Raw genomic sequence first — 17,764 nt, 5'->3', positions numbered from 1 at the left:
CTAAGGAGGCAGTGCTGGGCAAGCTAATGGGGCTAAAGGTAGACAAGTCTCCTGGCCCTGATGAAATGTATCCCAGGGTACTAAAAGAGGTGAAGGGGGAAATAGCAAATGCACTCGTAATTATTTACCAAAATTCACTGGACTCTGGGGAGATTAGAAAACAGCCAATGTGACGCCACTGTTTTTAAAAAAAGAAGTAGACAAAAAGCAGGTAACTATAGGCCAGTTAGCTTAACTTCGATAGTGGGGAAAATGCTTGAATCTATCATTAAGGAAGATATAGCAAGACATCTGGATATAAGTTGTCCCATTGGGAACACCCAGCATGGGTTCATGAAGGGTAGGTCATGTTCAAGTAATTTGGTGGAATTCTTTGAGGACATTATTTGCGTGGTGGACAATGGGGAACCTGTGGATGTGGTGTATCTGGATTTCCAGAAGGCATTTGACAAGGTGCCACCAAAGGCTGCTACATAAGATAAAGTTGCACAGTATTACAGGTGATGTATTGGCATGGATAGAGGATTGGTTGACCAATGGAAAGCAAAGAGTAGGGGTAAATGTGTGTCTTTCTGGTTGGTGGTCAGTGGCTAGTGGTGTGCCTCAGGGATCAGTGTTGGGACCACAATTACAATTTACATGGATGATTTAGAGTTGGGGATTAATTGTGGTGTGACAAAATTTGCAGATGACACTGAGATGAGTGGTAGAGCAAAGTGTGCAGAAGACACTGAAAGTCTGCAGGGGATATAGATAGTCTAAGTGAGTGGGCAAAGGTCTGGCAGATGGAGTACAATGTTGATAAGTGTGAGGTCATCCATTTTGGTAGGAATAACAGCAAAATGGACTATTTTTTAAATGGTAAAAAATTACAGCACGCTGCTGCACAGAGGGACTTTGGTGTCCTTTTGCATGAATCGCCAGAAGTAGAATTGCAGGTGCAGCAGGTAATTAAAAAGGCAAATGGAATTTTGTCTGCCATTGCTAGAGGGATGGAGTTTAAATACAGGGAGGCTATGCTGCAGCTGTATAGGGTCCTGGTGAGGCCACATCTGGAGTACTGTGTGCAGTACTTCTTCACCTAAAGGGTTGTGAATCTGTGGAATTCCCTGTCCAGTGAAGCAGTTGAAGCTACCTCGCTGAATGTTTTTAAGGCAAGGCTAGATAAATTTTTGAACAGTAAAGGAATTAAGGGTTATGGTGACTGGGCGGGTAAGTGGAGCTGAGTCTCAAAAAGATCAGCCATGATCTTATTAAATGGCGGGGCAGGCTCGAGGGGCCAGATGGCCTACTCCTACTCCTAGTTCTTATGAGAGATTCTTAGTGGGGTTGGAGACAAGGTAAATGCTGAATGGTTAAGTACAAAAGGCATTATCTCAGAATAAGAGGTGACCCATGTAGGACAGAGATGAGGAGGAATTTATTTCTCGCAGCAGGTAGTGAATCTGTGGAATTCTTTGCCACAGAGAGTTTTCGAGGCAGATTTATTAAGAATATTCAAGAATGAGGTAGACAAATTTTTAATGATCTAGTGACTCAATGGTTATGGGGAAAATGCAGGAAAAGTGGAGTGGATGATTATCAGATCAGGCATGATCTCATTGATGGAGCAGACACAATGGGCTGAATGGCCTACTTCTTATGGTCTTACGGTTGTCATTTATCAGCTAAGAAGCAGGTCAGACATAAGGAATCCTGCAGCAAATAACTCCCCAAAGCCTGTCCACCATCTACAGACACCAGTCAGGAGTGTGATGGAATACTCCCAATTTGCCTTAATTGAGTGCAGCTCCAACAACACTCAAGCAGTTTGACACCATCCAGGACAAAGCAACTTGCTTGAATGGCATCAAATCCACAAACATTCACATCCTCCACCATCAATGCTCAGTAGCAGTAGTGTGTACAATCTGCAAGATGTGCTACAGCAACTTGCACACAAGTGTAAGTTACATACACAAATACACGCACAATTTCATGCCAATCTCCTACTCACATACTGCCCTCTGCAATGACTGACTGGGAATGGTAAAAAAAAAAATCTCGTGCTCCAGAAACAGTGTCAAATCTCCCTTTCTCAGAGACAGTCGGCAGCCTGTACTGGAGCTCGAGGCAACTGCACACTGAATCACTGAGGCATGGAGACAATAAGGACTGCAGATGCTGGAAGCCAGAGTCTATAAGTGTGAGGCTGGAAAAGCACAGCAGGTTAGACAGCATCAGAGGGCCAAGAAAGTCAATGTTTCGGGCCAAAACTGTTTGTCAGGACGTTTTGGCCCAAAATGTTGACTTTCCTGCTCCTTTGCTGTCTGGCCTGTTGTGCTTTTCTAGCCTCACACCTACAGACTCAAACCATTGAGGCAGACTGGCCGAGTATATACTCGGGAGTATCCCTGGTACCAGTTGAATTCTTGTGCAGTCAGCAGAGGCATCTTCACATCCTGGTTTAGTGGGAGAGCTTAATCAATGCTAAACTATTTCAGATTCTTTAACCCCCACCATGTTGTGATGAGAAGACATGACAGAGGGAAAAGGCTCCAAATGTAAAGTGTTCCATATTTTCACATTTTCACATTTTCTTCCTTGTTCAAATGAAGGCAAATTTTAGGGTCTGCTTCTTGAGTGAGAAAGAGAAAGGAAAGGAGTAGGTTTCATTTTTGTAGTTTGTTATATAACTCAGGCAGTGCTGTATAAGCAATACAACAGGATCCTATACACTTCAGTTGAGGCATCCCTCAAAATGTTTGGCCACGCAACTGATTGTAGAGGTCTTACTGTGCTTTTAGTGGTTGCTACGCGCCCTCTGTGGGGTGGTTTTAGAGCAGAACTTTGGAGCTAATCTGTGGTCACAGGTTCTCCAACACTTTGACCATGACCTATTGGACACAGTCTGGACCAATCTTGTGGCCAGGTACTCTAACCTTTCTTAATTTTTCATTTGATAGAGTCATAGAGTCAGGCATCTTGGAAACAGTCCCTTCGATCCACCTTGTCCAGACTGACTGGGTTTCCCAAGTTTGCCTGCATTTGCCTCCTATCCCTCTGAACCGTTCCTAATCATGTACTTGTCCAGATGTCTTTTAAATGTTGTAATTGCACCCACCTCTGTGACTTCATGTGGCAACTCATTCCATGCACACACCACCCTCTATGTAAAAACTGCCCCTCAGATCCCTTTTCAATCTTTCCCTTCTCACCTTAAACCTATGCCCTCTAGATTTGGACTCACCTACCCTGGGAAAAAGACCTTGACTATTCATGTTATCTATGCCCCTCATGACTTTATAAACCTCAATAAGGTCCCCCCTCAGCCTCCGATGCTCCAGGGAAGATAAATCACAGTCTATCCAGCTTCTCCCTATAAATCAAACCCTCCATTCACAGCAACATCCTTGCAATTTCTTTTCTGCATCGTTTCCAGTTTAACAACCTCCTTCCGATGGCGAGGCGACAGAATTGTATGCATTTGGATACTTTTATTCGGGTACATGGATGGGATAGCTATGGAGGGATATGGATCAAACACAGGCAAATGGGGCTAGTTTAAATTGTGTAAACTGTGCTGTGTGGCCAAGCTAGGCCGAAGGGCCTGTTTGCATGTTGTAGACTGCTGTGACTCTTAAAATGGCCTCGTCAATGTCCTCTACAGCTGCAACATGACATCTCAACTCCTGTACTCAATGCTTTGACCAATGAAGGCCAGCATACCAAATGCTTTCTTCATCGCCCTGCACCCCTTGGTCTCTCTGTTCAACAACCCTCCGCAGTTCCCTACCGTTAACTGCCCTGCTCTGGCTTGTCTTTTCAAAATGCAACACCTCACATTTATCTGAGTTAAACTCCATCTACCAATCCTTGGTCCATGGGCCTATTAGATCAAGATCTCATCGTAATCTTAGACAATGTTCTGCACTGTCCATTATGTCACCAATTTTGCTGTTATCCACAAACGTCTTCATCCAACAAGGATGAAAGTTTCCTTCTCAGTTTGGTCCATAGTCACCCCTGACAGTTGTGTGAACTAAAACCCACACGGTCAGGGAAAACACACTATCGTCAAGTAGTCAAGTTTTATTAGATTGGGTCAAAACGTTTTTTTTAATTGACAAACGGTTTGTGGTTTATTTTGACCTGTTATAACAAGCCCGTGAAATATTCGAGAAATCTATGCCACCCAATATGATGGTTGATGTTTCGTTTTCAACTGTGGGATATCTCTGTGCTGCTTCTGTCGACGCTATTTAGACTGAATGTACAGATCTCCCCCTGCCATCTCTCTGAACTTAGAAAAAGATTCACAAACTAGCATAACTGTTTCAGGAACAAGGGTAACCAGGCACAGGGGTTGGGTGATGATATTGATATTGTGATACCAATAGAGTATTGAGAATATGCAACAATAAAAACTACTTAAAATAAATTGATGGGATTATACAGACTGAAACGGCAGGGAGAACCTTGAGGACTGTATAGAATGGGCTGAAGGGCGAAATGTTAATGATGCTGTTTGACAGCTGCATGAGAAAATAGATTTTACAGGATGGGCTGAAGAGCTAAAATTGTTGATGATACTCAACAAGCTGCATGACCTTGAATGAGTCCTGTGAACATTCCTTTACAAGCTGAAGACACATCTTCAGCTTGTTTTCCTGTAGCTGTGTTTTCTGCACCACCCAGCAGTTTTGTTTTTCTGTATTTGCTTTCTTTGTGCTGGCTGTTTGTTACACTGTACGTGTGTGAGAGAGAGAGAGAGAGAGAGTTTTGTTCTAAGTTGCTGGACTTCACTTCAGGTCAAAATCATGAACGGTACCAGGAACAAACTTCAGCCTCCAGCCCAACCATCAATCGAGGGGTCCCCAGCGGGCAGAAGGGTGTGAGACTTGTTGCTTTTCCTCTTTTATTTTCCATTTATTATTATTACTATCATTGTTCTTATCAGTGAATAAACATTCATATTTAAGCAAATTGCTATTGTCGAGTCTTCTCCTAATTCTCTTTAACCAAATCCAAAAGAACCACTTGGATATATGCTGCAATCCAAGACAGGGAGAGATGTAGTGTTAGGAATTCGGATTTGTGATGATCAGATGATTGTGACATCACTCTGAGCTAGCATTGTGTTTTCATGTACCTTCAAAGAATATACTCGAGTCTGCTCTACCATTCAATAAGAGCATGGCTGATCTGATTTTAATCTAAAATCTACATTCCTGCATATCCCCCAATAACTTTCATCCCCTTCGTCATCAAGAATCTGTCTCCCTCTGCCTTACAAATATTTAAAGATGCTGTATCATTTGCCTGCTCAGGCAGGGAATTTCAAAGTCTCTCAATCCTCTGAGAGAGAAAAAGGACATTTCCCCATCTCCATCGTAAATGGGCACCCTCTTATTTTTAATCTCCGAACCCTTGTTCTAGAATCTTCCACAAAAGGAAGCATACTTTCAAGATCCTCTCAGTCAAGACCCTGAGGGTCTTATACGTTTCAATTAAGTTACCTTTAGGAGAGTCAAAGTACAGAGCTTACATGTCTAGCTTTTCCTCATAAGACAATCTGTTCATTCCAGGTATTAGTCTAGCAAAGCTTCTTTGAACTGCTTCCAATGTATTAAAATCCCCCTGTAAGTTTGGTACTGCACACAGCCCTCCATGTGTGATCTCACCAATGCCCTGTATAACTGGAACATGACCTCCCTACTCTTTTATTCAATTCCCTCACAATAAATCATCACATTGTATTAGCTTTCCTGATTACTTGCTGCAACCACAGACTAACCTTCTGTGATTCATGCATTCAGACACCAGATCCCTCTACGTCTCGGAGCTCAATAGCCCATCTATTATAGAGCTGTACATACTACTCTGATATAAACAATGGGTCTATTCTACAATGGAGATAGACTGAGTCCTATCCACATCAGGAACAGCAAGACAGTACAGTGCAGGCTGTCAACTCCCAGAAAACTAAGTAAACCAGGTAGAGTCATGATGGAGATCATGGAGATCTACTTACCAGCCCAGGTTAAACTAAGCAGATCTAGTCATACACTTGAATTGAATGGAGAAGTTCTGGTTGGACAGCATTTAGAGTAATAGATATCCAGAGTGAGCCTGGGATCTAACTGAGGGGTCTGAAAACTTGTTAATAAACAAAAACCTCACTCGTGGGATATGGGCTAGACCAGCATTTGTTGCCCTTTCTCATTGTTCCTTGGGAAAGTAGTGGTGAGCAGCCTTCTGGAACTGCTGCAGTCTGTGTACTCTGTGGAGACTCACAATGCCCTTAGGAAGAGAGTTCCAGGATTTTTACCCAGTGACACTGAAGTAAGAGTGATTATATTTCCAAATCAGATGATGAGTGACGTAGGTAAACGTACACATGTGATATTCACATGTGCCTGCTGCCCTTGGCCTTTTAAATGCAAATGGTTATGGGGTTCGAAAGTGCTGTATAAGGGAGCCTTTGTGAATTTCTGCAATGCATCTTGTCGATAGTTCACCCTGCTGCTATTGAGTATTGGCTGCCTGTAGATGCAGTGCTGATCAAGCAGGCTGCTTTGTCCTCAATGGTGTCAAGCTTCTTGGATGCTATTAGAGCTGCACACACCCAGGCAAATGGGGAGTACTCCATCACACTCCTGACTTGTGCCTTGTAAATGATGGACAGGCTCTGGAGAGTCTGGAAGTGAATTACATGCTGCAATATTCCTGTCATGCTCTTGTGGCGACAGAATGTGTATAATTTGTCAATTCAATTTCTGGTCCATGGTTAACTTCAGGATTTTGATACTGGGGATTCAGTGATGCTAACACCATTGAATGTTAGAATGTGTCTTATTTAAGACCAGCATTGTCTGGCATTTGTGTGGTGTGAATGTTACTTGCCACTTTTCAGCCCAAGCCTATAAATTGTCCAGTCTTGTTGCATTTGGACATGGACTGCTTCAGTGTCTGAGGAGTTATGAATGGTGCTGAACATTGTACAGTCACCAGCAAACATCCCCACTTCCGAGTTTAAGATGGAGAGAAGGTCATTGATGAAACAGCTGAAGATGGTTGGGCCAAGGACACTGCCCTGAGGAACTCCTGAAGTGCTTTGTATACCAGGACACCCAGATCTCTCTGCACTGAATCACTCTGAAGTTTCTCTCCCTTCAGATAATAAGTTGCCTTTTTATTCTCAGAGGAGGTGTTATTCATGCTATCGAACTTAGTTTCAAATATGCAGACGATTGAGGGTGATTCAATCTAATCTACAGACCAAGGAACTAGAGAAGACCTGGGTTCCAACATCACCTTCCACTCATACCTCAGACGCAATGAGCAGCCAAACCTCCAATCTGTAATGTACCCTGTGCATGAACACCCATCAGTCGACACTTGCAGTTACCCTGAAGTTCTGACACACAATTTCATTTCCTCACTCATGTCTCAACCTCTGAAGTTCACTGAGCAAGACCTTTTCAAAATGGAAAGCTCTTGACCAACAGCGACCTTTGCTCAAAGTGATGCTATCTTTTGCGCTGTATTCATTGGTCCCCGGGGGATGGAGATGGACTGAGACATTGAGTGGAAACTGTGCTTCAAAACAGTATTCCAGCTGTTCCTTCTGTTGATGCAGTTCTCTTTCAGAATCAATGAACAAACATACTCAACTTTCTGACAGCCTGGCAGTGGGAAGATCAGCACATTACAGGCGGTCAGTTCTGTAAGGATGGAAGGTTGGTGCGCAGCTGCAGCACGAAATCAGGAAAGCTCACAGGATGAGTCAGGAGGTTATGCTTCAGTTATAAAGAGCATTGGTGTTTCCGCAACTGCAGCACGATACAGTACTGCTCGCTGCCCTTACAAAGGATTTGAATATGTTGGAAGCAGTTCAGAGAAGGTTTGTTACACTACGATACCTGCAATTTCTGTGTTTATAACCTGTTACATTAACTCTGTTTCTGTCTCTATTCACAAATGTTGTCAGACATGCAGTGTTTCTCCAGCACTTTGTATTTATAACCTCTGATGTTAACTCCGCTTCTCTCTCTCTCTGCACAGATGCTCCCAGACCTGTTAAGTTTCTCCAGCACTTTCTGTTTTTGTTTCAGATCTCCAGCATCCCCCACAGTTTTTGTTGTCATGAATATTGTGATCAGATCATCGCATTCCCGGTCCTGTGCCAGCACTGATTGTCTGACTACTTATTTTTAAAAATAACCCTGGACTGTTTAAAAAAAAAAAAATCAGATGTGTGAGTGGCACAGTTCAGACGTACTGAGCACAGGAAATATCAGATCAACACTTTTAGACTGCGTGTCCAAAAATTGTGTACTTGCAAACTGTCAATACTGCAGTGTTACTTTCTGAATAATGAGTGTGAGCATGAGGAATAGAAGAAACAAAATCAGAAGTAATAGAGAGAGAAATAGAGTTAATGTTAGTAGAGTGGGTTCTTTTTTGGTTATATGTTTTCATTGAGATCTGTCTCTTGAGTAAAATTTAAAACTATAAAACATAGGTGCTAAGTTAGTCTGGAGCAATGTTTTTTGGACCAGTAAGACTGCTATTTTCTGGGTCGTAGATTGTTAAGGTGCAAAGATGGCTTTTAGTAGAATGATGTGCTCTTCCTGTTAGATGTGGGAGAGTTTCCATGTTACTGATGGTAATGTCTGCAGGAAACGTGTTTGGTTGTGACTTCTATTGGATCATCCGGACCAGCTGGTGCAGCAGTTAGAGGCAATGAGGAATTTACAGGAGGTAGAAAGTGTGATGGATGGCACTTGCAGGAAGGGAGAAAAACTGCAGATACAGTCATGTAGATGGGTGACTTCCAGTAAAGATAGGAGAGGGAGGCAGGTGGTGCAGGAGTATCCTGTAGCTATCCCCATCTCTAATGAGTATGCAAGTGGGACTGAGGGAGATAGTGACGAAAGAGATCCGGCTGAGACTGGTGCAGTTGGGAAAAGGAGCAAGTCAAACAGTCAGGGCAGGGAGGAACAAAGTGGAATTGGCGGTAGGAATGATAAATTAAGCTGCATTTATTTCAATGCAAGAGGCCTAACAGGTAAGGCAGATGGACTCAGGGCATTGTTGGAAACATGGCACTGGGATATCATAGCAATTACAGAGATGTGGCTCAGGGATGGATAGAACTGGTAGTTTAATGTTCCAGGGTATAGATACTGTAGGAAGGATAGGAATGGGGGCAAGAGAGGAAAGGGAGTGGCGTTTTTGATTAGGGATAACATTATAACTATACTAAGGGAGTATATTCTAGGAAATACATTGAGCGATGTTACTTGGGTGGAACTGAGAAATAAGAAAGGGATGAATACATTATTGGGATTATTCTGTAGACCCCCTCCCCCCATCCCAACAGTCAGCAGGAAATTGAGAAACAAATTTGCAAGAAGATCTCAGTTATCTGTGAGAATAATTGGATGGTTACGATCGGGGACTTTAACTTTCTAAACATAGACTAGGACTGCCATAATGTTAAAGGCATGGATGCAGAGAAATTTGTTAAGTGTGTACAAGAAAATTTTCTGATTTAGTATGTGGCTATACCTACCATAGAAGGTGCAAAACTTGACCTACTCTTGAGATATAAGGCAGGGCAGGTGATTGAGGTCTCAGTGCAGGAGTACTTCGGGGTCAGTGACCATAATTCTGTTAGTTTTAAGATAATGTTGAAAAAGGATAGAATGGATCTAAAAGTTAAAATTCTATATTGGAGAATGGCCAATTTTATTGGTATTAAGCAAGAACTTTCAAAAATTGATTGGGGTGGATGTTTGCAGGTAAAGGGATGGCTGGAAAATGGGAAGCTGTCAAAAATGAGACAATGACATTCCTGAGACTGTGTGTTCCTGTTAGGGTGAAGGGCAAGGCTAGTAGGTGTTGGGAATGCTGCTTGACTAGAGGACATGAAGTTTTGGTCAAGAAAACAAATGAAGTATATGTCACGTATGGGCAGTAGAGAAAGAGTGAATCCTTAGAAGAGTTAAAGGCAGTAGGAGGATACTTAAGAGGGAAATTGGGAGTGCAAACAGGGGACATGAGATAGCTTTGGAAAATAGGGTTAAGGGGAATCCAAAGGGATTCTATGAAAACATTAAGGACAAAAGGCTAACTGGAGAGGAATAAGGCCCCTTAAATATCAGCAAAGCTGCCTATGTGTGGAACCACAGGAGATGGGGAAGTTACTGAATGAGTATTTTTCATGAGTTTTCAATGTGGAGAAGGATATGGAAGATATAGAACTTAGGTAAATAAATAACAACAGAGGGGGAGTTGCTGGATGGCTTAAAACACCATAAAGGTGGATAAATCCCGGGACCTGATCAGGTGTAATCTGGAACTTTCTAGGAAGTAAAGGAAGTGACAGCTGGGCCCCTTGCTGAGGTATTTGTATCTTCAGTAGCCGCAGATGAAGTGCCAGAAGACTGGAGGTTGGCTAACGTGGTGGCACTATTTAAGAAAGGTTGTAAGGAAAAGCCAGGGAACTATACACCAGTGAGCCTGACATCAGCACTCCCTAGATCCTTACCTTTAAGTATATAAGGTCTGCCCTGGATTGCTTTTTCAAAATGCAGCACCTCACGTTTATCTAAATTAAACTTCATCTGCCACTCCTTGGCCCATTGGCCCATCTGAACAAGATCCTGTTGTACTCTAAGGTAACCTTCTTCACTCTCCACTACACCTCCAATTTTGGTGTCATCTGGAAACTTACTAACCATACCTCCTATGTTCAAGTTGTTAGAGGGAATCCTGAGGGATTGGTGATTGCCACGAGGATTGGTGCTGAGTCCACTGCTTTTTTATAATTTGTATAAATGATTTGGATGTGACATTCGAGGTATGGTTAGCAAGTTTGCAGATGACACCAAAATTGGAGGTGTAGTGGAGAGTGAAGAAGGTTACCTCAGAGTACAACAGGATCTTGATTAGATGGGCCAATGGGCCAAGGAGTGGCAGATAAAGTTTAATTTAGATAAACGTGAGGTGCTGCATTTTGAAAAAGCAATCCAGGGCAGGCTGATTATACTTAAAGGTAAGGACCTAGGGAGTGTTGCTGAACAAAGAGACCTTGGAATGCAGGTTCATAGATCCTTGAAAGTGGAGCCATAGGTAGATAGGATATTAAAGAATTTGGGGGAAGTGGAGAGTAACTGTGTCTTGGTGGGCCGCGGAATTTACTTTGCTTTCACTTTCTCCAGCAATTTCTGTTTTAGTCACAGACATTGCTGGTTTAATGGCAGAAAGAGCCGTGACAATGTATCATTGTATTGATGGCTGCAGAGGTCTATTCAGCCTTGGTTCTGGCTACTGAACTCTGATACAGCTCAGCTTGCAAAGACCTTTCAGGGCTGATGTGGGGTTTCCTTTTCAGGTGTGGAGAGGTGTGGTTGTGTATAAGTGCCATGAATTGGGGGGAGCTTTCCTGTCTCTCTGTCTCTGTGTTGGAGCCGGTGGTCAGACTGAAGTTGGCTGTGTTTTCTCTCGAGTCTCAAAAGCAGCAAAGACTCCAGGCAAGCCCAGATGGCTCAGGAGACATTAACACCGTGCCTCAATCTGCTTTTAATATGAAATTCCCAGTGACCAGGTAATAGACTGATTCTGAACAGCTACGTGGACTGGAGTCATAGTCATACAGCACGGAAACAGGCTCTTCCCCAATTCATTCACCCCGACCAGGTTTCCTGAACTAAGCTAGTCCCATTGGTCTGCATTTGGCCAATATCTGTTTCTCTGTCTCTCCACAGACGCTGCCAGACCTGCTGAGTTTCTCCAGCAATTTTTGTTTTTTTCTTTTCTAACAGGAGCATTGCTGTCCCAAACTCAGTGCCAGTTTTGTGCGTCAAATTGGTACAAATTGATCACATTTCTCAGTCCAGATTCTGCTTCTTCTGTGACAGAGCAGGGTTGAGGATGACTTGCATCAACTCCAGGGATTGGAATTGGGAATTGTTGTTGCATTCTGCAGGAGTAGAATCATTCCATGCTTTATTATCATAGAACACTGAACAGTACAGCACAGGAACAGCCCTTCAGCCCACCATATCTGATGGCATTCTAAACTATCAGTGTGAGGCTGCTGTCTGGATGGTATCAAGTTAAATACAATGAATGTCCAAAGAGATTTAAGGGGTAGGGGTTGGTTGGGGGCAGGTGCATAGATCTTCAAAATGTCACAAACAAGTATAGAAAATAATCAAGACAGCTGATTGAATGAGGCAAAGAAAAAGACCAAGAACAGGAAACCACCAAGACTATCCCAACACATGATGCCTTTCTAAACTGAAACACTTTTACCTCCAGGCTGTCCATCTCTCTCTTTTCCTGCCAGGCCATGTATCTGTCAAGATGCCTGTTAAATATTGCTCTCTGTCTCCACCAACTCCTCTGGTAGTGAATTCCAGACACAGACCATCCTCTGTGTAAAAAAAAAACCTGCCTCTCACATCTCCTTTAAACTTTCCCTCTTTTAACCTTTTACCCTACTAATTGACATTTCTATCCTGGGGGAGAATAAAAGATTCCATCTATCTATTCTATCCATGCCTCTCATAATTTTGTGAACTTTTATCAGGTCACATCCTTTGATTTTCAAATGAAAACAAACTGAGTTTGTCCAATCTCTCCTCATCACTAATACCCTCCAACCCAGGCATCATGCTCGTAAATCATTTCTGTATCCTCTCCAGAGTCTCCACATCCTTGTGGTGATGTGGCTACCAGAATTGTACACAATATTCATAGTGGGTCCTAAATATATTTGTATACAGCTCGCCCAAATATCTAGAGAACTGAAGTACAAGGGGCCAGAAGTTATGCTGCAGTTATACAAAACCCTGGTTAGACTCAACTTGGAGCAGATCTAGGCATCACACATTAGAAAGGATAGATTGGCCCTGGAGAGAGTACAAGGTAGGGTCACAAGAATGATATTTGGACTTCAGGGGTTAAGTTATGAGGAAAGATTACACAAATTAGTTTCTCCCTAGAATTTAGAAGGTTAGGGGTGATCTGATCAAAGATATTAGCAGGAAAAGACAGGGTGGATAAATAGAAACTATTTCCACTGACTGGGGATTCTAGAACTAGGGAGGACCTCGTCTGAGAATTAGGGACAGACTGTTCAGGAGAGATGTTAGGAGGCACTTCTACACAGAAGGGTGGGAGAGATTTGGAACTCTTTAATACAAATGGCAGTGGATGCTGGATCAGTTGATTGTTTTCAATCTGAGCAGGATCAATGTTTGTTCAGCAATGATATGAAGGGGATAGGGGCCAAAGGCATGTATATAGAGCTCGGCCACAGATCAGCCATTGAATGGCAGAACAGGATTGAGGGGTTGAATGGCCTACTTCTGTTCCTGTGAATGGAACCAGTCAGTTGGATGTGAGAGCAGAATATGGAGAGAGCAGCCTCCTTTTGCTGTTTTTGAACTTATCATCTTCTGTTACAGGTAAATGCAAGAGAGAGAAGATATTGATGTAGCAGGCACCAGGTCACACTGAGTTGGACTGCTGTGCTACAAAACCACGTTGGAAATGTCACAGATTTCCGTGCTTCTGATCTTTTGTGAGTGTGTGTTACAGCAGAATATTGCCCCAGCAAACCTGTACTATTCCCCAGTCACGCAAGTTTAAATTCTGCAGCGGATAACCCCATACTTCCCTCTCAGTTCCGGGAAAGTGAGAGGAAATTACAGTGGCCAATGTAAAAACCAAACTTGGCAGAAATCGGGAATGAAAAGAGTTGGGAGCTTCTATAAGCGTTTCAAGAAAGAGAGAGAGAAAAGAATGAGCATTTCAGGTTACTGTCCTTTAATTCCACTTTGTGCAATATTATTCGATCTTCTCGGAAAAAGGATGCAAGTTATGCACAGATCTGTACTAAGATCTAAAAATGTTAAGTTATGGATGGATGAGCAGAATTTCAGAGTCCCACAAAGGGAAGGACAATCTCCAACAATATAGAGGCGAGATATCTCACTGAGAAGTGAATGGAAATACTGTCAATTTTCATCAGCATTAGCAGATTTACCAGGTTGTTGCCTTGGGGGCTGGAGAGTTTCAGTGATGAAGAGAGATTGGACAGACTGGGGTTGTTTTCCTTCAAGTGGAGGGAATTGTGGGTGGCGTTGGGGGGACATGATTGAGATGAACAAAACGATGAGGGGCATAGATAGGGTGGACAGGAAGAAACTTTTCCCTCTTAGTGGTGGGATCAATGACCAGGATGGTGCACATAGATTAAAGGCAAGAGGTCGGAGGTTTAGAGGAGGATGTGAGGAAAATCTTTCTCATCCAGAGGGTGGTAGGGAACCTGGAACTCGTTGCTTGTAAGGGTGGGAGCGGCAGAAGCATTCATCACATTGAAGAAGGATTTAGATGCACACTTGGGATGCCAAGGCTATGGGCCAACTGCTGGGGAAATGGGATTAGAGAATAATGAGGTAGTTGTTGGTGGCTCGCGCAGACTCAATGGGCCGGTGGGCTATTTTTCTGTACTGACCTCTCTGGCTCTGAACTTACATTGAAGATGGTCCTAGCTCTCTTGTGAAATGACTTTAGGCACAGCAGGATTTGCATAAGCATATCAAAACTGTGCAGAGATATTCTGAGAGTAGCCGTATTCTAACTATAGCCTTTTGTGTCTGAGCTGGAAGCCTCAGTGTGGGAGCTCATTGCTGAGTCTTGGCTGACTTTGGGGGTTTCTCAGAATCTCACTGAGGCAAGAAACACAAAGTCATGTTGACATGATTCCTTTTGCAATAATCTTCCCAAACATACTTTATTTTTTGAAAAAAATCTAGGTTTATAGAGTCCTAAGAATGAATGAAGAAGAATGGCACAGGAAATGGGAACCTAAGCAGAGGGAAAACAGGAGGGGAAAATGAGGTGACAAATCAAAGACAGAAAAGTACAAAGCAAAAGTTGACGGTGGCCCGAGACAAGGCCAGGAAACCAATGGGGTCATAATGCAGTTCTAATCAATTCATATTTCTGCCCCACTTCAATGGGACTGAACAATCAGCAGTTCCCATGGAGTTACAGACAGGGCATGTGCTGTTTCTCTGCTGCTTCTACACTTTCATTGCTTTGACGTTGTCTATGCTTTGCAGTTTCCAGGACACTGCCACAAATAATGACGTTTGTATTTCAATTCCTTTCTGTTTTCCAGTGAATCTTGCTCTCTGCGGCATCAGCCAAGGTCGGAGGCATCTGCAAATTTCTTGGATAATCATTTGGAAACCTGAGTTCTTGCTGTGCATGTCTTTTAAGTGATGTTTTCTTCCAAACATGAGACAAATGGGACTTAATCCAGTCTTTCCAGTCCTGAGTGAGGGATATCCTCTCAAAGATCGGGCACTGGAATCATCTTCAACTCTTCTCCCTTGCGGATACCCCATCAGTTACAGTGAGGACTAATGACCATTTTCATTGAATTGGTCACATTGGACAGAGTCCATTTAGTAAACCTGTACCAAAGGTTAACCCCACCACGATACTTCAAATGACTGTGTGATTTAAAACGGGTTGATTGGAAAAACAGAGTTGTGATCATTTTGAAAGGGAGAACAGAAGAACAGTATTGTTTAAATGGAGAGAAACTGCAGAAAGCTGCAACACAAGGGAACTTGGGGGGGACGGTGAGTGTGCATGAAACATAGAAAGCTCGCACATGGGGGATGGCAGGTAATCAAGAAGGGTGAAGGAAAAGTTTGCTCTTATTTCAAGGGGGTTGGAGTATAAGAGTGTGGAAGTCTTACTGCAACTGTACACAGTGCGATGGAGACCACATCTGGAGCAGTTTTGCTCCTCTTATCAAAGGAAAGGTATCATTTCATTGGAGGCAGTCCAGAGAAGGTTCACTAGGATGATCCCTGTGATGGAGGGATTGTCTTATGAGGTTAAGATTCTACTCACTGGAGTTTAGAAGAATAAGTTGTGATCTCATTGAAACACAAAGGGGCTTGACAGGGTCAATGCTTTTAGGATGTTTCACCCTCAGGGAAGAGTCTAGGACCAGAGGGCACAGTCTCAGAATAAAGGGGCACCAGCTGAAGACTGAGATGAGGAGGGATTTCTTCTCTGAGGGTTGTGAGTCTTTGGAACTCCTTGCCCAAGGGATAGGGCAGGAAAGTGAACGTGAGGAATGTGGGATCAGCCACGATCCAATTGGATGACAGAGCAGCCTCGAGAGGCCAAATGGCCTGCTCCCATTCTCATGGTCTTAAATACGAGTAGGAAGGCAGTGCCAATGATGGATGAGCTCATAGATAAGATTGGTCAGACTGTAAAGTGAAGGTTTTATCAGAATTGCTACATTTCATTCATTTAAAAGGTTTGGGAAGCTAAAGATAAAGTGCCACATTTCAAATCCACCAGCAAAATTCAAGGTTATGGCACTGACAAGTAATGGCAGTGAGTGTTTGCACAATATGTTTGAGAACAACAATATGGGAAATAGACAGTCCTGTCTCTTTTTTGATGGATGTCAGCATTAAATGGTCATGATGTGGATGTGCCGGTGTTGGACTCAGATGGACAAAGTCAGAAATGACATTGACACCAGGTTATAGTCCAACAGGTTCATTTGAAAACATAAGCTTTTGGAGCCTCAGTCCTTCTTCAGGTGTTAGTGACAGAGTTAGTATCAGACACAGAATTTATACGTAAAAGGTCACCATTGATGAGGATGTACTAAACAAACTTAGATGCTGTTAAATCTCTAATCAGTTCAAACGTTTTAATTGATTAATATGTACATGTAAATCCCTGAATTCCTTTCAAGTCACAGTCCTGAGAGAGCTGAAGGTTTTATCAGTGCAAAGAAGAGGTGACATTTTAGGTCAGATGGTCAGATAATGCATTTTTGGTGTGAGACCTTGTTTAGAATCTGTTTGTGTTTTGTTTTAGAGTCAGACTGGTTTTGTTTCTAAAGTAGGATTTTATTAAATGCCATATTGACTGACTGTCAATAAATTGTGGGTCTTTGAACAAAACAAAATGTATTTGCAAATATAAATTCAACCCATAGATTCGTGTGTGTGTGTGTGTGTGTGTGTGTGTGTGTGTAAGAGATAACCCATATAATAAATATTAATGGACATTAACTTCAGTTCTGGTCTTCGGTTCTGTCACGACAGACCAGGACACTTGGAAATGTAACAAACAATGAGGAGAGTGAAGGAGGATAACAGAGGGGAATATGAATAGTTTATAATGGGCAGGTGCATGACACATGAAATTTATTCACTCATGGAAGTGGTTGTCACCACTGCCCCCTTGAGAAGGTGGTGGTGAGCTGCCTCTTGCACTGCTGCAGTCTGTGTGCTGTCGGTAGACCCACAATGCCGTTAGGGAGGGAATTCCCAGATTGTGACCCCAGCGACACTGAAGGAAACGCTGATATATTTCCAAGTTGGGATGGTGAGTGACTCGAGGGGAACTTGCAGGGTCTGGTATTCCTATGTATCTGCTGCCCTTCTCTGACTAGAAGGATGTGGCCGTAGGTGTGGAAAGTGCGCCCTGAGAATCTTTGGTGAATTTCCAAAGTGCATTTTGTAGACGGTACACACTGCTACTACTGAGCATTGGTGGTGGAGGGAATGGATGTTTGTGGATCTGGTGCCAATTAAGCAGGGGCTGATTTGTTCCTGGATGGTGTTGAGCTTCTCAAATGTTTTTGGAGGTGCACCCATCCAGGCAAGAGGGGTGTACTCCAATACACTCTAAATTTGTGTTTTATTGATGGTGG

At 42.9% G+C, this 17,764-nt stretch overlaps 1 protein-coding gene and 1 long non-coding RNA gene across 12 annotated transcripts in view; one reads left to right on the top strand and one right to left on the bottom strand.

Moving 5' to 3' along the window:
* LOC125487741 overlaps positions 1-15,827 on the top strand; it is a 52,094-nt gene extending 36,267 nt beyond the window's left edge. For all 4 annotated transcript variants that reach the window (XR_007266102.1, XR_007266103.1, XR_007266101.1 and 1 more), the window contains 2 exons: positions 13,464-13,579; positions 15,185-15,827. This is a non-coding gene — a long non-coding RNA (uncharacterized LOC125487741). The remainder of the gene's footprint in view (positions 1-13,463; positions 13,580-15,184) is intronic.
* Positions 1-17,764, bottom strand: part of LOC109921544 (histone H2B 7-like) — a 331,158-nt gene that overhangs the window by 124,191 nt on the left and 189,203 nt on the right. The window lies entirely within an intron of this gene.

This window comes from Rhincodon typus, chromosome 44 (genome assembly GCF_021869965.1).
Source record: "Rhincodon typus isolate 14 chromosome 44, sRhiTyp1.1, whole genome shotgun sequence".
Lineage (NCBI taxonomy): Eukaryota > Metazoa > Chordata > Chondrichthyes > Orectolobiformes > Rhincodontidae > Rhincodon > Rhincodon typus.
The sequence above is the reverse complement of the archived record's forward strand: the minus strand, read 5'-3'. Positions and strand labels throughout refer to the sequence as shown.